Source organism: Pan paniscus, chromosome X (assembly GCF_029289425.2).
Source record: "Pan paniscus chromosome X, NHGRI_mPanPan1-v2.0_pri, whole genome shotgun sequence".
Lineage (NCBI taxonomy): Eukaryota > Metazoa > Chordata > Mammalia > Primates > Hominidae > Pan > Pan paniscus.
Window position 1 is genome coordinate 119,761,746 of NC_073272.2, and position 23,004 is coordinate 119,784,749.

Sequence of the window (23,004 nt, forward strand, 5' to 3'; positions counted from 1 at the left end):
TTAGCTTATTCAAAGAAATAACAGAAAACTTTCCAAACCTAGAGAAAGATATAAATATCCAGATACAGGAAAGTCAAAGATTACCAAACAGATTAAACCCAAATAGGACTATACCAAAATATGTATTAAGCTCTCAGAGGTCAAGGACAAAGACAAGATCCTAAAAGCAGCAAGAGAAATAAAAGCAAATAACACACAAAGGACTTTGATTTGTCTGGCAACAGACTCTCAGCAGAAACGATACAGGACAGGAGAGAGTGAGACGACATATTCAAAGTGCTCAAGGCAAAAACTGAGAATAATATACCCAACAAAGCTATCCTTCAAACATGTAGGAGAGATAAAGACTTTCTAAGACAAACAAAAGGTGAATGAATTCATCATCACCAGACCTGTCTTGCAAGAAAATGCTAGAGACAGTTCTTCAATCTGAAAGAAAAGGATACGAATGTGCAATAATAAAGTCATTTAGGCTAGGCATAGAGGCCCACACCTGTAATCCTAGTGCTTTGGGGGGCACTAGGCACGGAAAGACAAACATCGTATTTTCTTACTTATTTGTGGGATCTAAAGATCAAAACAGTTGAACTCATGGACATAGTAGAAGGTTGATTACCAGAGGCTGGGAAGGGTAGTGGGGGATAGGTAGGGGAGTTGGGGATGATTAATGGGTACCAAAAAATAGTTAGAATGAATGACACCTACTATTTGATAGCACAACAGGGTGTCTATAGTCAATAATAATTTAATTGTACATTTTAAAATAACTAAAATAGTATAATTGGATTGTTTGTAATACAAAGCATGATCACTTGAGGGGGTGGATACCTCATTCTCCATGATGTGATTATTATACATTGCATGCCTGTATCCACACATCTCATGTACCCATAAATATATATACCTACTATATACCCACAAGAATTAAAAATAAAATTTTTTTAAAAAGTAGAAAGACTTCAAATAAATAACCTAATGATGCACCTCCAGGAACTAGAAAAGCAAGAACAAATCAAACCCTAAATTAGTAGAAAGAATGTAACAAGGCTGGGTGTGGTGACACCTGTAATCACAGCACTTTGGGAGACTGAGGCAGGATGATTGCCCGACACCCACCTGGGCAACAAAGTGAGACTGTGTCTACAAAAAAAGTTTGAAAATTAGCCAGGAATGATGGCATGTGCCTATAGTCCCAGCTACTTAGGCAGCTGAGGCAGGAGGAATGTTTAAGCCCAGGTGGTTGAGGCTGCAGTGAGCCATGATCGCACCACTGCACTCCAGCCTGGGGAGCAGAGCAAGATTCTGTCAGAAAGAAAAAGAAAAGAAAAGAGAAAAAGAAAATAATAAAGATCAGCACAGACATAAATGAAATCGAGATTATAAAAAAATATAAAAGATCAATGAAACAAGTAGTTTTCCAAAGAGATAAACAAGCAAAACTGACAAATCTTTAGGTAGACCAAGAAAAAAGAGAGAAGACCCAAAGAAATAAAATCTGAAATGAAAAGGAGACATTAAAACTAATACCACAGAAATATCACAGAAATATAAAGGATCATGAGAGACCATTATGACCAACTATATACCAACAAACTGGAAAACCTATAAGAAATGGTTAAATTCTTGGACATATACAAACTATAAGAAATAGAAAGCCTAAACAGACCAGTAACAAGTAATGAGATCAAAGCAGTAATAAAAAGTCTCTGATCAAAGAAAAGCCCAGGAGCAGATGGCTTCCACAATGAATTCTACCAAACATTTTAAGAACTAATATAAACTCTATTCAAATTATTCCCCAAAAAATTGAACAGTAGGGAATACTTCCAAGTTCATTGTATGTGGCCAGCATTACCCTGACAGGAAAACAAGACAAAAGATACAACAACAATAACAACAACAACAACAACAAAACTACAGGCCAATATTCCTGATGAACATAGATGTAAAAATTCCCAATAAAATACTAGCAAACCAAGTTCAACATCACATTAAAAAGATCATTCACCATGATCAAGTGGGATTTGCCACAACGATGTAAAATGGTTCACCATACACAAATCAATAAATGTGTTATATCACATTAACAAAACTAAGGACATTTTTGTCCATGATGATTTCAATAGATGCTGAAAAAAGCATTCAGTAAAATTCAGTATCTTTTCATGACAAAAACTCAACAAACTGGGTATAGAAGGAACATATCTCAAAACCATAAAGGCCATATATGACAAACCCACAGCTAACATCATGCTGAATGGGGAAAAATTGGTAGTCTTTCTGGGGAAAAATTGGCAGTCTTTCCTCTAAGAAATGAAAGAAGATAAGGATGACCAATTTTACTATTTTTATTAAACATAGTCCTGAAAGTCCTAGCCAAAGTAATTGGGCAAGAGAAAGACCTAAAGGGCATCCAATTTGGAAAGAATGAAATTAAATTATCCTTGTTCATTGATGACATGATATTATATCTAGAAAAACCTAAAGACTACCAAAAAATTATTAGAACTGATAATCAAATTCAGTAAAGTTGCAAGATACATAATCAACATACAAAAATCAGTAGCATTTGTATATGCTAACAGCAAACAATTGGAAAAATAAATCAAAAAAGCAATCCCATTTATAATTGCTACAAAAAAATACCTAGGAATAAATTTAACCACAGAAGTGAAAGATCTCTTACAAAGAAAACTATGAAACACTGATGAAATAAATTGAGGAGGATACAAAAAAATAGATATCTCATGCTTATGGATTGGAAGAATTAATACTGTTAAAATATCCATACTATCCAAAGTGATCTACAGTGGTCTCTTCACTCTATTGATTGTTTCCCTTGCTACCCATACAATATGATACAAAATGATCTACAGATTGCAATCCCTATCGAAGTGCCAACAACATTCTTGATGGAAATAGAAAAAACAATCCTAAAATTCATATGAAACCACAAAAGACCCCAAATAGCCACAGCAATCCTGAGAAAAAAAGAACAAAGCTGGAGGCATCATACTACCTGACTTCAAAATATGCTATAAAGCCATAGTAACCCCAAACAGCATAGTACTGGCATAAACGCAGGCACATAGACCAATGGAACAGAATAAAGAACCCAGAAATAAATCCACACATTTACAGCCAACTCATTTTTGACAAAGATGCCAAGAACATATATTGGGAAAGAACAGTTTCTTCAATAAATGATGCTGGGGAAACTGGATAACCATATGCAGAAGGATAAAACTAGACCCCTGACTCTCACTATATACAAAAATCAAATCAAAATGGATTAAAGAAAGCCAGGCATGGTGGTGTGTGCCTGTAGTCCCACTACTTGAGAGGCTGAGGCAGAAGGACTGATTGCTTGAGCCCAGAAGTTCAAGTCCAGCCTGGGCAACATGATGAGACCCCCTATCTCTTAAATAAAGACTTAAATGTAAGACCTGAAACTATAAAACTACTGGAAGAAAATGCTGAGGAAATGCTTCAAGACATTGGTCTTGGCAGAGATATTTTGTGTAAGACCTCTAAAGCACAGGCAACAAAAGCAAAAATAGACAAATGGCATTACATCCAGGTAAAAAGCTTCTGCACAGCAAGGGAAACAATCAATAGAGTGAAGAGACAACCTATGGAATGAGAGAAAATATTTTCAAACCATATATTAAATAAAGGGTGAATATGCAAAATAGAAAAGGAACTCAAATAACTCAATAGCAAAAAATAATAATCTGATTAAAAATGGGCAAATGATCTAAATAGACATTTCTTTTTCTTTTAGATTTGCCGTTAACAATGAATATATATTTCTTAAAAGAAGACATACAAGTAGCCAACAGATATATGAAAAATGCTCAACATCACTAATCAGGGAAATGCAAATCAAAACCACAATGAGATATCATCTCACCCCAATTTAAATGGCTATTATATTCAACCTGAGAAAACTGATAAAAATGGCTATTATAAGACAAAAATAACAATTGCTGGTAAGGACGCAGAGAAAGGAGAACTCTCATACACTGCAGATGGAAATTTAAATTAGTACAGCCATTAATGAAAATAGTATGAAGTTTCCTCAAAAAAACAAAAAAACTACCATATGATCCAACAATCCCACTGTTGTGTATATATTCACAAGAAAGGAAATCAATATATTGAAGAGATATCTGTACTCTCATATTTATTGCAGCACTATTCATAATAGCCAAGATATGGATTCAACCTAAGTGTCCAGCAAGAAATGAATAAAGAAAATGTGGTATATATACCACAGTGAAATATTATTCAGCCATAAAAATGAAATAAATACTTTCATTTGCAGAAACATGGATAGAACTGAAGGGCATTGTGTTATGTGAAATAAACTAGGCACAGAAAGACAAATATTGCATGTTCTCACTCATATATGAAAACGAACAAACAAACAAAAAAAGGACCTCATGGAGGTATAGAATAAAATAGTGATTACCAGAGGCTGTGAAGGGTAGAGGGAGGGAGGATGAAGAGAAGTTGGTTAATGGGTACAAAACTACAGTTAGAAGCAAAAAGTTCTAGTGTTTGATAGCACAGTAGAGTGACTATAGATAACAATAATTTATTGTATATCTCAAAATAGCTACAAGAGAAGATTTGGAATGTTTTCAACACAAGCAAATAATAAATATTTGAGGTGATGGATACCCCAATGACCCTTATTTGATCATTATACATTGTATACATGTATCAAAATATATGTACCCCCAGAAATATATGTACAACCATCATATATTAATTAAAAACTTGAGTTATTCAATACTTTTCCCTCTAATCAGACACCTAACTTTAGCTTCCACCTCTTTTTCTACCCCCTAAAGCTTGTGTTTCCTTCCCAAAACATGAATCGGCTTATGTAAATTCTTTGTTCAAAATATCTCCTGGTTCCCAGTGGCATATAGAATACCTATCTGCCAGTTTTGTACAGCATAGCCACATTTTGATTTCTTCCCTTTCAACTGTATGTCCTACTATACTCCAATGTCCCTTTCATCACACACACAGTCTGTGGATCTCCCTCAGCACTCCCCCATCTTCTGGATATATCTGGATGCTCCTGGCCCAGGGGCTTGGCTCAGACCTTTTCTGTTTGAGTTATGTACTATATTGAATGCCTAACCATACTCCCTATCCAGTTTCAGTTTTCACTCCTAGCTGATGACTTGGATAAGAGTCTCTTGAGTTAGAAATAGTTTTTATCAATAACATGGGAGTAACAATGCATATAATAGCAATAGCTCACATGAATCAAGCTCTTAATTACTGTGCCAGGCACTGTTAATGACAAAAATGATAAATGTCCTCCAGGATAAAGGGACCTAAGAGACAGTTTGATCAAATGTCCTTACACCCTCAAAGAGGGTTTCCTGATATAACAGGCCCAGCCTCTGTCTACTTGCCCTTTTCTATTCCAACTTGTCAGGAGAAGAGGGGCCATACCCTGTTAAGTCCAGTGAGTAGAATCACTTCATTTATCAAGGCGGGACATGGCTTGTTTATGCATGAGGTAGTTATTCCACTCTGGTTTAATTTCTTTTAAAATGGGGATGATGACAATTGTGGTTGTTGTGCAGATAAAAACTCATGTACAGTGTCAAGCATAGGACCCATGGTTAAGAGCTATTAATATTCAGAATATTAACACATCACAGGGTACCTGTAAAACACTTCTTAAAGAACTACAGTGCCTTCAACCTAGCCTGGCTCTTATTTATTTGACACTTCAGTGGGGAACAAGAATTCAATTTTGGCCAGGTGTGGTGGCTCACGCCTGTAATCCTAGCACTTTGGGAGGCCGAGGCAGGTGGATCACTTGAGGTCAAGATTCAAGACCAGCCTGGCCAACAAGGCAAAACCACGTCTCTACTAAAAATATAAAAATTAGCTGGGCATGGTGGTGCACATCTGTAGTCCCAGCTATTCAGGAGGCTTAGGCACAAGAATTGCTCTAGCCCAGGAAGTGAAGGCTGCAGTGAGCTGAGATCGTGCCACTGCACTCCAGCCAAGGTGACAGAATGAGACCCTGTCTCAAAAAAAAAGAAAAAGAAAAGAAAAGAAAAGAATTCATTTCAGGAAGATAGTTCTGAGAGGCGAAAGAAGAGGAGAAGCAGGGAGGAGTGGGAGGATGAGGTAGCAGCAGTACCCACAGTGATGCAGGAGCTCCTGGATGGGAATCTGGAGGGCAGTGGTGTTTTTATTGCCTCTTCCATGATTAGAAAATAAGTTTTGAACTTTGGGGGCTTTAAGGAGTGGAAATGAGAAAAGTAAATACAGAGGCTGTTAGCCCTTCTTAAGGGTGAATACTACTGTCTTCTGTGTATCTTCATGTTGGGACTCAGTCTGAGCTGGAAGTATTCAAATTAATGCACTGAGGAGCTGGATTATACAAAAATTAGCTGGGCATGGTGGCATGCACCTGTAATCCCAGCTACTTGGGAGGCTAAGGCAGGAGAATTGCTTGAACATGGGAGGCAGAGGTTATAGTGAGCTAAGATCACGCCACTGCACTCCAGCATGGGCGACAGAGCAAAACTCCGTCTCTAAATAAATAAATAAATAGGGCCAGGAGCGGTGGCTCATGCCTGTAATCCCAGCACTTTGGGAGGCCGAGCAGGCGGATCACGAGGTCAGGAGATAGAGACCATCCTGGCTAACACAGTGAAACCCTGTCTCTACTAAAAATACAAAATAATTAGCTGGGCGTGGTGACAAGCACCTATAGTCCCAGCTACTCGGGAGTTCTGAGGCAGGAGAATGGCGTGAACCTGGGAGGCAGAGCTTGCAGTGAGCGGAGATCGCGACACTGCATTCCAGGCTGGGCGACAGAGCAAGACTCCCTCTCAAAAATAAATAAATAAATAAATAAATAGGGTTCAATTGTACTTAACTATTTGAAGTATTTAAAACCAAGCAGAACCTCTGAGCTAAAATGAGTGATTTTGTAAATATTTAGGCAGTGGTGTGAGGAAGTAATTCACCCCCAAAACACACTAATGTACATTTAGTTATAATGAGACTGAAGCAGGGAGATGAAGGCCAAGTCCTTCTGCTGTTGTTCTTAAGCCTTTGGTAAAGCAACATAGGGAGTGGCATCTTTAGATTTGTCTAAAAAAAACAAAGAACAGTTACAAATAAAATTCCATGCACATGTATCCCAGAACTTAAAGTAATATATATATATGGCAAAAAACCACAAAAACAAATAAAATTCCAGACAGAAAGAGGATGCAAATATTAGAGAATTATATACAGTCAAAGTATGCCTTGCAGCTGCCACACAAACTCAACATTATGAAACTATCAAATGCACAAATGAACACTCTCTTGAGGAATTTCTAATATCAAAGGAATTGTTTTCTTCCCTTTTGGTGGTACAATTATGAAGAGGTGGGTTTTGCAGAATTTGTTTAGTGGTGGTAGGGTGGCTGTCAATTCAGGGTTGATTCAAACCTCTGTTAATTTGAAATACTCTTCCATTTTCTCCAGCAGTGAAGACTTATTTGTAGGTCATGAGATCAAAAGGTGACTACCTGAGACCGTGGAAAACCTAAAGTTGTGTCAAAGAACTATTGTCAGGGAAAAAACATCAAGATGAGTTTATTGTTAGTTTTGCTGCAGAGAGAGAGAGAGAGAGAGAGAGTGTGTGTGCATGCAGTAATGGAAACATGTGCAGATCTGATGGTGGGTTGTCCAAAACAAGCAGCCCCTGAGTGCTGTCATCCTAACACCATAGGTAGGGCTCACAGTCAGTCTTGGCTGACTCCCACAGTCAGGTTGGGAGGATGAAAGAAACCTCCACTATCTCAGGAGGCATGGAAAGCTCAGAGGAAACGAAAGACAAGGTTTGATGAGTTGCTTTTCTGGTTTTCATAGTGGTCTCTTAATGGAATTCTGAAAAGGAAAAGGAGCCACAAGAAAAAAGAGAAAGAAAATGTTCTCATCTATTTCCAAATTCTAAGGCATGACCTTCCCCCAAGAAACTCTTGGTAGATGTTTTCTCCCTTTCTCTTATTTGCAAATATAATAGAACTGTTTTATGTAATCAGTACTGGGAATAGGGAACTAATATTGGCCCATAAAACAGCCTACTTTGGGGATCGGCTATTTAGGGAGATTTGATAATAGATTTGAACATGCCCAAAATGAGCTCTATTACACTGGCCTTCTTTAGACTATATTCATGCAGAGAAAGGATCCTAAATCCTAAAATAGGAGAGTGAAAGTGAGGAGTCAGACAGGGAGAAAAGGCCTGTAGTGTCACAATTTGCAGATTGGGAACTTCCAAAAGGATTAAATACAATGTTAACTCCATTAACTAGGATGCCGAGTGGATGTAAAGCCCACCTGACATGGTTGTTTTGTTCTGTTTTTTAGTAGCTGCCAGGCATTTAAGAAAAAGCCTTTTCTGTGACCCCCCACACCCACATTGATGTTGACCTTGCATTAAAATGACTAGTTCTGTTATGGGATCTTTGGAGTGTCAATTTTCTGGCCAGAAACCTCTGTGGCTGGTGACATCTTTGCCCTAGTTCTTGTCCTGTGTCCAGGAAGAATGAGGTATGCGACAAGTGAAGAGTGAACAAGACAAAGAGGCGCCTGAGTTCTTGTCCTGCATCCAGGAAGAATGAGGTATGCGAACAAGTGAAGGGTGGACAAGGAGGAAGAGGAGCTTTATTAAGTGTTAGAACAGCTCAGAGGAGAACCACAGTGAGTAGCGCCTCTCTGTAAGCAGGTAATCCCATCTCTCCATCCTCTGCCCTGCTCTGGCTGAGCCCAGAACTTCTATGGACCTCAGAGGGGAGGAAGTGTGTGCTGATTGTTCCATGGGCAGCCATGGGTGGGCCCAGAAAAGGCACCACAGGTCCTCACTCCAGTCGTCAGGACTGGCCGCCTGGCCTGAAGGTGGGGTCTTACTGAGGACCTGCCCTCTTCCACCCAGGAGCCTGTCTGCCTCCCACAGCAGTCCATGGCGCCCAGGCTGCTTGCACCAAGGGGCACTTGCAGGCCAGTGCTGAGCTGCCCTCAGCCCCCCTTAGCTTCCTCTCTCATGTTCGTGGGCACTCAAATTCTGGAGGGGGCCAAGGCAGCAGGGCACTGGCATGTCAGCACTGCCCTGAGCCTACACACATCCTCCGGGCTGTGACAGCACCTCCGGCTCAGCCCCAACTCCTCTCTGAGATGAGATCAGAGCAGGTGCCTGAGGGAAAAGAGAACAGGCAGTGGGAGCAGACACACCTGAGCCTGTGGTGGTGGGGCTTCCTGGCCCCCAAGGATGCAGGCTGCAGAGATGCCCGTGTCCTGCACCTGGGAGGGTAGCTACAGATGCACCTGAGGAGCTCCTGCCCACCAACTTGGAAGGGATGGGGCTCCCACTTGTCCCTGGCTCCTGCCCGCTCTGTGGAGCCAGAGGCCTGGGTCTGCAGCCACAGATTGGGCAGTTATAGTTGCACTCAGGAGGACAGGGATCCTGCCTGCTCCTGGCTCCCTCGAAGAGCACAGGGAGGCTCAGATCTGCAGCCCAGTAGGGTCGGGGCTCCTGCCTGATCCATGGAGCTGAAGGCCCAGGTCTATAGCTGCAGTTTAGGCGACTGCAGTGGCACCCGGGAAGCTCCCTCCCCAACCTGGAAGGGGTGGGGCTCCCACCAGCTCCATGGAATGTGCAGCCCCAGCCATGCCTCCCTGCTGCAGCCAGCATGATTGCAGCAGCCGCTGCCATCAGTTCTACTTTCCTGCCTTAGAAATTGGTGATGGTATAGCAGGAATTTTAAGGAATCAGAGAGACTGATGGGGTTCAGGGGGATATTTATTAATTATTTAGGTGCACCAGCCCAGTTGGATTAACATCCAAAGGACTGAGCCCCGAACAAAGAGTTAAATTACCTTTTAAGCATTTCGTGGGGTCGGGGGAGATCTGTGCAGGGGGAAGCGAGAAACAAAGGCAGTTATTCAATTGAGACATGCATTACTTCATTTCTTACTTTTTAAGGAAAAACATGTTTTGTGAATTGAGTTTATCTGTCTAGTGACCTTGCAGCTGCACAGCTAGGGAATCAGAGTCTTCACAATGCCTGGGAAGGGAGGAGAGATAAGGCTCACTAGCCACAGAAAAATAGGCAGTTAGTTTTTAAAGGACTCTAGCTCTTTCTCTTTCTCAGAGGGAATTGGGTTTTCTTACGTACAACTGAATTTCTGCTTACATACTCTTTAATTTCTTTTAATTCCTGTTCCAGTGGGAATGAGATCTCCTAGTTTTGGACTGGGGCTAGCAGGGCCTCGGGTGCACCACCACTTGGCAACATCAGCCTCTGTCCAGAATCCTGAACCTGTAAGCTAGAACAGGGTTAGCTGACAGTGTCCTGAACCCAAGAAGGTTGGGAGGGTGGGGTTGGATTGGAGTATGCAGGATTGACAATGGTATACCTCTTCTCCAAACTACTGGCTGGGCAGAAATCTTGAGTTCTAATGAATCTGAACCTAGTTAGGCTAACCTTTCCTTAGCACCTTTCCTTAGCAGTAAAGGCTAAAATATCAAGTCAGTATCCAGGGCTTCAGCAACTCTTGTGTCCCAGTAAGACAAGCCACAAATACCTTTGGCCCCATTATCAGGCCTCCATTGCCATAAAATCTTTTTAACTCTCAAGAGGTTACAGAGAATGAATTACTCCTTAATCATACTTGAAGCAAACCTTCTGTCTAAAAATCCAATGTAGCCAGGCATAGTGACTGGAGCCTGTGATCCCAGACACTTAGGAGGCTGAGGTGAAAGAATTGCTTGAGACCAGGAGTTTGACACCAGCCTGAGCAACATAGTGACTCCCATCTCTAAATAAATAAATAGACAGATAGATAAGTAAATACATAGACAAAATGATAGAATGATAAATAGATAAGTGAGTAATAAATAGATTAGGTAGAGATAGATAGCCAGCCAGGTAACTAGCCAACCAGCTGTCTCAAAAAAAATGGCTGGCTGTGGTGGTTTATGTCTCTAATCCCAGCACTTTGGGAGGCTGAGGCAAGAGGCTCTCTTGAGTCCAGGAGTTCAAGACGTTTGGGCAGCATAGTGACACCCTGTCTCTAAAAAAAATTAAAAATTAGCTGCGTGTGGTGGCGTGCACCTGTAGTTCCAGCTACCCTGGAGGCTGAGGTAGGAGATCAAGGCTGCAGTGAGCCATGACTGTACCACTGCACTGCAGCCTGGACGACAGAGCAAGATCCTGTGTCAAGAAAAAAAAAAAAAAGGAAACTGGGTTTTTTCCCTCTACTTTCACACAGTTAATACAATACTCAGCACAAAACACTTTTGACATCAGATTCTCCAGTGAACACCAACTGGGTGTCTTATGATTTAATTCAATTCTGACACTATCTACCTGGAGATAGTGTCAGATCCTATGGGTTAACGGCTCAGTCCCATGAGATTGCGGCCCCCATTTCAGATGCCAGTCACAAGCACTAGATTGTCACTTATACTTCTGACTCCCTGGGTATAAATTGCAGGGTCCTACAACCCCCTCCTCAGGTTCAATTAATTTGTTAGAGTGGCTCACAAGACTCAGAAACACTTACTTACATTTACTAGTTTATTATAAAGGATACAGAATAACAGCAAAATGGAAAAGATGCATAGGGCAAGCTATCAGGAGGAGGGTGCAGAGCTTCTATAATCTCTCTAGGTGTATAACCTTCCAGGCACCTCTGTGTGTTCAGCAATCTGGAAGCTCATCAAATCTCATTGTTCAAGAGTTTTTATAGTTCTGGTGTTCTATGGCACAGTAGGGTGACTATAGTAAACAACAAGGTGTTGTAGATCTCAAAATAGCTAGAAGAGAGGATTTATATGTTCCTATCACAAAGAAATAATACATGTTTGAGGTGTTGGATATGCTAATTACTCTGATCATTTGATCATTACACAATGTATACATGTATCAAAACAAAATCACATTAGGCTGCGTGCAGTGGCTCATACCTGTAGTCCTGACACTTTGTGAGACCAAGGCAGGAGGATCGCTTGAGGCCAGGAGTTTGAGACAAGCCTAGGCATCATAGTGATACCCCATCTCTACAAAAAAATTTTAAAAATTAGTTGGGCATGGTGGTGTGTACCTGTAGTCCTAACTACTTAGAAGGCTGGGGCAGGAGAATCCCTTGAGCTCAGGAGTCCAAGGCTGCTGTGAGTTATAATCAAGCGACTGTACTCCAGTGAGGGCAACAGAGTGGAGACCCTATCTCCCAAACACACACACACACACACACACACACACACACACACACACACACACACACACCACATTATACCCCATAAATGTGTACAAAATCATGTCAATGAAAAATACTTCATTTTTATGTTTTATTATTAATATTTTTAGAGACAGGGTATCACTCTGTGACCCAGGCTTCAGTGCAGTGACCTGATCATAGTTCACTGCAGCTGTGAACTCCTGGGGTCAAGCGATCCTCCCACCTCAGCCTCCTGAGTAGCTAGGACTACGGGTATGCACCATCATGCATGGATAATTAAAAAAATTTTTTTTTGTAGAGATGGGGTCTTGCTATGTTGACCAGGCTGAACTTGAAATCCTGCCCTCAAGCAGTACTTCTACCTTAGCCTCCCAAAGTGCTGGAATTACAGGCATGAGCCACTATGCCTAGAAAAAAAATTTATTAAAAAGAGTTTTTATAGAACTCATCCCTTAGCCCTGTTTTCCCGCCTTTCCTGGATGTTGGTGGGTGAGGCTGAAAGTTCCAACTTGCCAATCCTCTAATCCTCTATTACCTGTTTTTTCAGGTGACTGGCCCTATCCTGGGCTACCTGGGAGTCACACTCTGAGTTATATCATTAGCATAAACTCAGATGTAATCCAAAGGGACACATTATAAATAAGAAGATAATACTATTTCTCAGGAAATTTCAAGGGTTTTAGGAGCTCTGTGACGGGAACCAGGGACAAAGACCTAATATATTTCTTATAATATCATAGGACTATTTCCCTCAATATGACTTTAAAAAGGTTCAGTTTTTATGATGCTCAGCTTCCCCCATGACCAGGGTGACACTATTTGTAGTAAAGAGGGACAGAACAGCTGACAGCTGATAGTCAGTTGTCAGGACACTAATATTTCTTTATTCTGTTACCAAGCATAGCATTAACAGAAAGGACACAGTGCAATTCATTAGCTAGGTTTGCATCCAAGACTTGGACGAAAATGAAAGAGTATTAAAAGCGGGTAGAAACTTTGAAAGGAAAATAAATCTCGGAACCCCCAAATCACTAAGCCAAAGGGAAAAGTCAAGCTGGAAACTGTATCGGACAAACCTGCCTCTCATTCTATTCCTAAATAAGATAGTTACAAAGATTTGTTTAAAAGCTACATACCTCTGTCACAATTTGCCCATAAGGAAAATCCTCATGGACAAAGGACAGACAGAACTCAAAGTCATCCCTCTGCTGCTGTGCAACAAATGCATATCTGATTGCTTCCTTTGCCCTATTGTTTCACTAAGCCAGACTAAGGCATAAGTGACTATTCCCGTAAATTGTGTATTCAGTGAAAGGCTAATCAGAAACTCAAAAGAATGCAACCATTTGTCACTTATTTACCTATGACCTGGATGCCCCTCCCTGCTTCGAGTTGTCCCACCTTTCTGGACCAAACCAATGTATATCTTACATATATTAATCGATGTCTCATATCTCCCTAAAACGTATAAAAACAAGCTGTATCCCAACCACCTTGACCACATGTTGTCAGGACATACCGAGGCTGTGTCACAGGCGCATCCTTAACCTTGATGGAAGGAACATGGCTGCACTGAAGCCAGGCAGACATAGGCTGAGGTAAACATCCTGCATGACTCAACAAGTTTGGTGTACAGGCACATAAATCCACGTGTTATATAATCACAGACATGTAGCCATAACATGGGAAGGCTCATCACTCAGCTCAGAGCCACTATTGTCTGTAAAAGGTACAACTACCCTGTTAATGCTGTACAGGTGTGCCCAGAGAAAGAGAGAGCCAGAGCTGTCTGTCTTGCAGATGGACAGCGGGAAGCCAGGACACAGTCTGGCTTGCTTGCACCCAGAGGGAAAGAGTTAAGCTGCTGACCCTGAAGGGAAAGCTGGCCGTGTGGCTGCGCGTGGGAGCAGGTACAGCAGTTAGCCAAGACAGAGACAGACAGTGTAAGAGAGCTGCTGAATAAAACCATCTTTCACCTGCCTACAACCCACCCCCTCCCCTGCCCTGAGTGTTCTTTCAGCTATCTGCCACCCATCCACCCACTCCCTTCTGACCTCAGCATAGGCTGGAACCTGACCCTGAACCTGACACTTGGCAAAATAAATTTTCTAAATTGATTGAGACTCGTCTCAGATACTTTTTGGTTTACAAATTGGTGACCACAGAGGGACTCAGTGGAGGTGGCCCTGACCTTTGGCAAATCTCCTGTTGGTGCTTGGTACCAGCTTCAGGTATCTTTATAGCTCAAACCAACAGGACAATTTCCTGAGGCCTGGGAGCTCCCCTCCCTTCAGAGAATCCCTGATCTCCCAAAATTTGGTTGAGATCTAAAGTATATTTTGCTGTACAACTCCTTTTCTGGAGTTTTACTTGCTTCCAACAAGGCAGGCAAGTTTTCCTCCTTCCATGACGATGGAAGGCAGGTAACTCCTTTCTGGAGTTTGAGCTTGCTTCCAACAAGGAAGGCAAGTTTGAGTTTCTTCCCGCTTCTAGGATGGTAGAGAGCAGTCTTCAGTCTGAGACCCATTTCTAGGTAAATAACTGAATTGGGTTTTTTTTGTGTGTGTCTTGGAAATTCTCCTTAATAACTAAAGGTTAAAATTGACAACCAGCTGATCTTAATTTCTCCTTACCATTAGAACACTCAGCGATCATATTGTTGGGGTTTTTTGTTATTGTTTCAGTCGTTCTCCCATCGGATTTGACCAACTCTACCCAATTTGGTCAAATCTGAATGAGAATTCCAAATTATGGGGAAAAAGGCCTCTGAATTGGCTAAAATTCCTTGCAGCTGAAAACAAAACAAGAACATATGTTTAGTTTCTGTGTCTGCTTCCTGTCTTTTCTTTCACCCTATTCCTCCTTCCCCTTTGCCATTGTTGACCAAGAAAAAAATCTAGAGAAGCCTTCTAATGAGTCAAACCCCTCAAAGAACTCAAAATGAAGGCACTATTCATGCCTCTTTGGAGTGTTCTGTTTTCTTTGTGGAGTTTCAAGAGTCATGGGCAGATTCTTTATAGGTCTAAAGCTCTGCTCTCCTGTATTGCCTTACCTGACCTCTTTGGTTTTTGGCAGTACTAGAGATTACCTCGTACTGTAAGAGGATTTGACTTTGGCATGTGTAATGGCAAATGAGAGCTACAAAGTTAAGAGTGGGTGAGGACAGTTTACAGGAAGTGGTCTCAGCTGAGTATTTTTCCTCCTAGGAAATTGTTTAGGATCATAATTCTAGTTCAGAGGTTCATTCTAAAGGGTCTTCTTTGTTGCCTTTCCTCCTGAAATTAATCTCAATTGGCTTGTCTGCACATTTGCATGAGGAACTGAACTGTTTTCATAGACAAATGAGAGACTGAGTTTCCTCAGCTCCGAAATGAAAGGGCATTTTGCTCCTCCCAGCTGAAAGGCACCCCTGGGTGATGAGTGGGAGCTTTCTTTTCTACCTGCTTTAAGTCTGCTGTTACTTTTCTACTGAAATAAAATTCACTGTTTGCATCCAACCATTTCTTTTTGTTATTGTTTGCAAACTGGTGAGTTTGTATTACTATCTCATGGCCAGAGTTCTGAATTAAAAGCTATAGGATCTTTGTATGAGTGTGCATATGTGTGTTTATGTGTACATGCATGCATTTTATTATGTGTTTTTGGTCACAAGGTACCAAATTGGCTTAAAGTTAAGTAGTACTCATAAATTAAATAAGCCCAAATGCTTTTCAAGTTCATGTGACTTAAAATACTTAATAAGCTAGCTTTACAATTATTGGTAAAATAATATTAGAAATGTCTTAAGAATTGTCAGCATACATTTTTGTTTGCATTTATGAATCAAGAGATTTCATACTTATCCCTGCCAAATATTATAAGGTGTCAAAATTTGGCATAATGGTTAAACTATAAACCCAGCCCAAAACAGAATGATATTTGCTTGTGTAATTCTTGATAAATAAGATGTTAATACTGTTTTAATGTAAACAGCTAAATTTTGGATTATTTAGTAAGATAACCATATATTTAATCTTAAGGTTCTTACTTAGGTAAACACCTGAAATTCACAGGCTATAAAACGCTTCACAGGGAAATAATTTTAAATGATGACTATCACAGTTTTCATAAATAATCTAGGTAAACAAATTAGGTAAATATAATGGGATATTTATAGACAAATTTGTCATAATTTAGAATCTAAAGTTATATTAAACTAAATAGATATTTCATTAAATGGGTATTTTCCAATAAAAAATATATATAATATAGTAGGAAAACATTCTTTCTAAAAAAAGGAAGTGTGCTCTTATTTAAATGTGAACTACTTTTGTCTAACTAAAAGCTTATTTAAAGGTTATGTGTAAAACAAGGTAAAAGAAACTAGGAAATAAGAGAGATGTAAGGAAAGCTATAGAAATAAAGAGGTATTTTTGGTTAAAAAAAGCTTAAAGAAAAATAATTTTATATAAGAATATTAGGCCAGGTACAGTAGCTCATGCCTGTAATCCCAGCACTTTGGGAGGCTGAGGTGGGTGGATTGCTTGAGCCCAGGAGTTCAAGAACAGCCTAGGCAAAAGTGCGAAATCCCATCTCCACAAAAAAATACAAAAATTAGGCAGGCATGGTGGTGCATGCCTGCAGTCCCAGCTACTTGGGTAGGCTGAGGCAGGAGGATCGGATCGCCTGAGCCTGGGAGGTGGAGGCTGCAATGAGCCATGATGGCGCCACTGCACACCAGCCTGGGCAACAGACAAGACTCTGTCTCAAAAAAAAAAAAAAAAAAAAAAAAAAGAATCATATATGGTAAATTTTTTTCTCCTAGAATAAAATGACTGGTTGTTTAAGAGAGAGGGATGTTCAGGACAAACCAGAAAGTCCAAGCGTGTCATGAATGGTATGTATAAGTCATAAGATTTATGGAAAAAAACTTTTATATGATCTAATTGGCTATAATTAAAGGGAAATGATTTATAATGGTCTTTCTAGAGATTGGGTTTTGATATTAAAAAAAGACATATACTAAAGAATTGGTTAGAACAATGAAATTTTCTTAAGGTATTGCTTTACTCTTAAAATTACAAGACATTTTAATTCTTTAATACAAAGTTCAACTTTGTGTCTCACTGTTTTCAGCTTTCTCTCCCCTTTTAAAAGGCCTGAAATAATAACTCTATCATTCAACTCATTTTCAGCTCCTGTAAGTTTTTTTTTCCCTTCAGGTTCTAATTTTTGTAGCCTGATGCTAAAAATGTTTTATTGTAAAGGTCTAAAGAAAACGTTTCCTTCCAACATAATATTCTGTGCTCTTGGCTCTAAATTGTTCTATGAACCAGAAAATTTGCATTTATGACCCAGGAAACACTCTTTCTATGTCTAACTAATTCAAGTACCCTTTTCATTAGTTTTGAGTTGCAGGTTATCTAAATGGACTCCCCATAGGGAACAGCAGTCATACTGCAGATCTTTTCTTTTGCCTTTGGGTAACTGGCCTAATAAACAGATTTTATGCTTTATCAAAATAATTCCTGTCATTACTAAGTATTGGTTTGCTTGGAAATAACACTGAGATTAAAAAAAATTTAATTGAGGGTATTACATCCATGAAACTTTCTGTATGTGCTTTTAAAGTCCTTGTGCTATTAAGTTACGGGGCTTTGACTCCTGGGTCTAAAAAGGGTCTAAAAAGGACCAAGTCCTGCTAAATCTTAAACACTAACAGCCGTTAAAGCCTTATCTTCGGAGCTGGTAGAAGACGCCAATCAAAATAAACTGCATTCATGAGACACAGGCCAGAAATTAAAGCTATTCAACTCCTCAAGGCCCAGGGACTATCATGAGAGAGGTGGATGTGTGAGATTATAAGGGCCGATTTTGACCATTAATGTCAAAGGCACACTGATGTAAGACCAGCATATGGGTCCCTGTGTTAGATTAACAAGGTTTTCTTGAAGCATTCACCCACTCCTTAATAAAAGGTTATAAAGGTTATAAAAAAGACTTAGGAAAATTATATCTTATGGCCAAGATGATTAAAATTTTATAGGTTTATAAAATTTTGAAAAACAAATTTAATTGGGCCTCATGCCATCTTTATTAGGACTTATTGTTTTGGAAATTAAGTCTCCTGTCTCAAAGAATAAAAGTTTTTAACTTTTTAAAAAAATTGAGTTATTACTTTGGCTAAATGAATGACTTATTTTACAATGACCTGTGATCCTATTTTGTGATATCATGTGTTTTAAACTATTTGTTTGACAAACTTTTCAAAATCAAATTTTAACTTCAGACCTCATTAATTTTTTGATATTAGTCTCCTGAAGTCCAAAAGAGACATCTTTGGCTTATTTGATATAATAAAACCATACAGAAGTATTGTTAAATATGAAAGTGTTTAACTTTCTTTGGATTTATATAAATGTGTTATTAGTATGTGTTCCAGAATTATATGAAATTCCTGTGATTCTGATGTGTCTTATAGCATGTTATCAGTGGTAATTGTGATTATTATGTTAAATTGTTGTATGCCATAGAAGTAACCAAATTTCCTTGTCAATTGTCTCTTTAACTATGACTGTTCTAAGATTTTTTCATCCACAGTTATTTTACTTTCATCTTTTTTTTTTTTTGAGAGGGAGTCTCACTCTGTTGCCCAGGCTGGAGTGCAGTGGCACGATCTCGGCTCACTGCAAGCTCCACCTCCTGAGTTCATGCCATTCTCCTGCCTCAGCCTCCTGAGTAGCTGGGACTACAGGCGCCCACCACCACGTCCGGCTAATTTTTTTTTTTTTTTTGTATTTTTAGTAGAGACAGGGTTTCACCATGTTAGCCAGGATGGTCTCGATTTCCTGACCTTGTGATCCACCTGCCTCGGCCTCCCAAAGTGCTGGGATTACAGACGTGAGCCACCGCGCCTGGCCACTTTCATCCTTTTCAAAAGGTGGTTTTATAATCAGCATAGGACTCTGACAGGTGCTCTTGAATGCACACTTTTGATAACTTTGGACATTGTGACACTCGAATAGAGGAAAAACCTCCAAGGCTCCCATGGAGAGCTGAAACGTTCATGATTATCAAGCAGAACAGGAGTTAACTACATAGACTGAACTAATAGAAGACTGAAATAATTATGACTTTTGCTCAAAATGTTGCTCATCCTTTGTTTTTCAGAGCCAAGAAAACTTTTCTTTTGAGCGATTTACAGCTTTTAACACTTAAGTATATGCCTATAAACAAAATTTAGTGCATATTTCTCTCTACCTGATCTCTCCAAAATTTGGAAACTAGTTGCATGTATACTTAACTTATAGCAACATAGTTAGTTGCATAAGTGCAATAAGAATCTGTTTTCTTTTGTAACAGGACACAAATGGAAAAAACTGGTTATTTTACCAAGGTATTGACAGGAATAACATACTTTCAGATATAGTCTCCTTTAAGAAATCAAAGTTGACTTACAGGGCCAAAAAAAGCCCCTTGTAAAAGCTATCCTCATACCTTATCTACACAGTCCCTGTACAGTCTCCTAACACGTGGTAAGTAAAGAATGCCACTTTCTGACAGGCCCAGGAGACCCAAGTTTTCTGGGGACCTTGAGGTGAGGAATTCACCCAATTAATACAAGTATTTGCAGGCACAGGCTGGGCTTAAGGCATTAAAGTTGAATCTGAGATTCCTTATAGAATAAAGTTCCAGCAAAGCCAATTTTAAAAAAAGAGAAGACTATATGGCAAATAATTATTTTTGCTGACTTTATGCAAATACTGCAGCCATAAGACTAAAACTTATTTTGCCAATGAATTTGTCCTATGATTTGTCTTTAGTGAAAACGGGACTGGAGAGAGAAAAAAATATGTTTCCAAATAAACTATAGTATACCTGTTAGATTCTAGTTTGCCTAGTGTTTTTCAATTTTTATTATTTTCTATAGTTTAGACTGAATTCTAATTTTTTCCTGGCTACAAGTCTCCAAAATAATGTTTTCAAATTGTCCTTCTTTCCTTTCCCTTCTTCCCCATTTTTCCTCATTTAAAATCACTAAAAATTAAGCTGTGCTTTCTTCAAGCCCTGCAAACTGAAGCTAGACAACTTCAGAAGAAAATAACAGCAACCTATTTACATACATCAACCACTTTCATACCTGCCTACTGATGCATGGACTTCAGAGTAATATGGCCTATATAGATTTTCCAGGATTGTTCTTATTTGTTGTTGCCTTTCTCCCTTCCTCGCCGTTTTCTCTTCATAGGACATGAAACTTCACAACCTGCTAAACATGAGCTTTCCTAATAACATGGGACCTAATCATGTAGGAATAAAGCATCCTAGCCATGAGAGATCAGACAAACCTAAGACTAAAGGACTCATTTTCTTCTAAAATGCTTTCTCTGAAGGATTTTTAAAAGGGGGGAAATGTAAAAAAAAAAAAAAAAAAAAAAAATCTCGCAACCCCAAAATCACTAAGCCAAAGGGAAAAGTCAAGCTGGGAAAAGTCAAGCTGGGCAGGACAAACCTGCCTCCTGTTCTATTCCTAAATAAGATAACTACAAAGATTTTTTACAAAGCTATATACCTCCCTCACAATTTGCTCACAAGGAAATTCCTTGTGAACAGACAGAATTTAAAGTCATCCCTCTCCTCACGTGAGACAAATGCATATCTGATTGCTTTCTTCGCCCTATTGTTTGACTAAGCCAGACTAAGGGATAAGTGAATATTCCTGTAAATCGTGTATTCAGTGAAAGACTAATCAGAAACTCAAAAGAATGCAACCATTTGTCTCTACCTATGACCTGGAGGCCCCCTCCCCACTTCGAGTTGTCCTGCCTTTTCGGACCAAACCAATGTGTATCTTACATATATTGATTGGTCTCATGTCTCCCTAAAAGGTATAAAACCAAGCTGTGCCCCAACCACCTTGGGCACATGTCGTGAGGACCTCCTGAGGCTGCGTCACAGATGCATACTTAACCTTGGCAAGATAAATTTTCTAAATTGATTGAGACCTGTCTCAGATACTTTTTGGTTTACAAAACAAAGCCAGAGGCCTAGTCCAGAGCTTGGCAAATAGTCCACGCTCACTAAGGGTGAGCTGAAGGGAAGGCTTGCAGTGTTAACTTTCCTAAGATATTATAGTAATAACATAATAGTCTCTCCCACTGTGGTTTAAAATTTCAATAGCACATAGATTTGCATGTTATATTTTTCTATTAAGATATGAACTATTAAATATACTGAACCAATTCTCCTTCTCCCCCTGAAGGTTTGGTTTAAGATTAGGAAGATCAAGTAAAGAAGATATCAGAAGGCTTTAGATTTTAGATATATGTCACCCATTGCCATCGATCTGTCATCATAATCTTGGATGGGCTCTATAATGCCATCCTTGTTCTGGAGCCCAGTTGGAGTTGGGTTCTTGTAGTGCCACTGCAGCCTAGAATATCCAGGCTTCCCATGCTGTCCTTGCCTCCTCTGTCTATGCCTTGCTTTGCCCTGACTTTGTTTGGCCTGGTATAGGCCCCTGTCATCAGCATTCATTTGTAGTCTCCATTTTCTTAGGTCTGTTTTTTACAAATTTTTCCAAAATGTTTTTCTGCCAGATTCAAATTCTGCATGGCACATCCTCAAGTGCAGTTCACCAAATGTCTGTTAAATGAACTAAATAAACAAAAAAGTCAGTGCACCATTTTTTATAAGGCACATTTTTTATTTAAAAAAAGTTGTGAATTCCTTGTAAACATTGGTTCCCAGGACCCCTGCAGATACCAAAATCCATGCATACTCAAGCCCCACACTTGACCCTGCAGAATCCAAGTATACAAAAAGTTGGCCTTACCTATCTGCAGGTTTTGCATCCCACGAATACTGTATTTTTGATCTGCATTTGGTTGCAGGTGTGAAACCTGTGGATATGGGGGGCCAATTCTATTTATTGAAAAAAAATCCATATATAAGTGGACATATGCAGCTCTAACCTGTGTTGTTCAAGAGTCAACTGTATATCTGTTTTGTGTGCCAAATAAAGTATGGATAAGAATTTCAAAGGAAAAGTCATTTAAACAGAATTACAAGGAAGCCTCATTTTATGAGCTGACATTCCTCAATCACCAATAGGCCCTGTACGGCTCACATACATACATATGCAAAATGGGGGTGGGGAAAGTCCCTAGTAAAAGAACAGTGTGTTTCAAGACAGGGCCCATCTCCATTTATGCTGAAGAGCTTAGACACAACCCTGTAGTCTAAAGGAATCTTCCGAAGAAGCTACTCATAGGGCTTTATGGGAAGGTGGCAGCCAAACATCTATCTAGTATATTCCAAATTCTGTTCACTGTCCTCCCTTTCTGTGGAGGACATAGGGAAATAGGAATCATTCTGGCCCAAAGTTCCTCTGTATCAAATGAAACACAAGAGGAGACTCTACCAAAGCCAGAATGAGGCAGTTCTCCCTTTGCTCTCCCATCCCCAGCCCAGAAGGCATATTGTTGCATATTCCCCAGCTCAGAAGCTGACAATCATGCATTCAAATGTATTTTGTCTCATTCAACCTCCTTGAAAGGACCCTGGTTCCTGATGATAAAAACACAAAAAGGGAACCTTTTGTTTAGTGCTGCTAGAAGCAAGAGGGAGGAGGTAGTTCCCTGATTAATATTCTAGATTAATTGATCATCAAAAAGAAGCAGTCAGACCTTGGCTTTCTTTATGCTGTCTTCCTCATGTGAAACTGCTAGGCTAGAAAACAAC

General features: G+C 39.7%; 1 protein-coding gene across 3 annotated transcripts in view; it reads right to left on the reverse strand.

The window, feature by feature from the left end:
• The window catches only part of LOC100973914 (putative uncharacterized protein CXorf42), a 179,881-nt gene that overhangs the window by 148,771 nt on the left and 8,106 nt on the right, over positions 1–23,004 (reverse strand). The gene's annotated exons all lie outside the window — the stretch shown is intronic.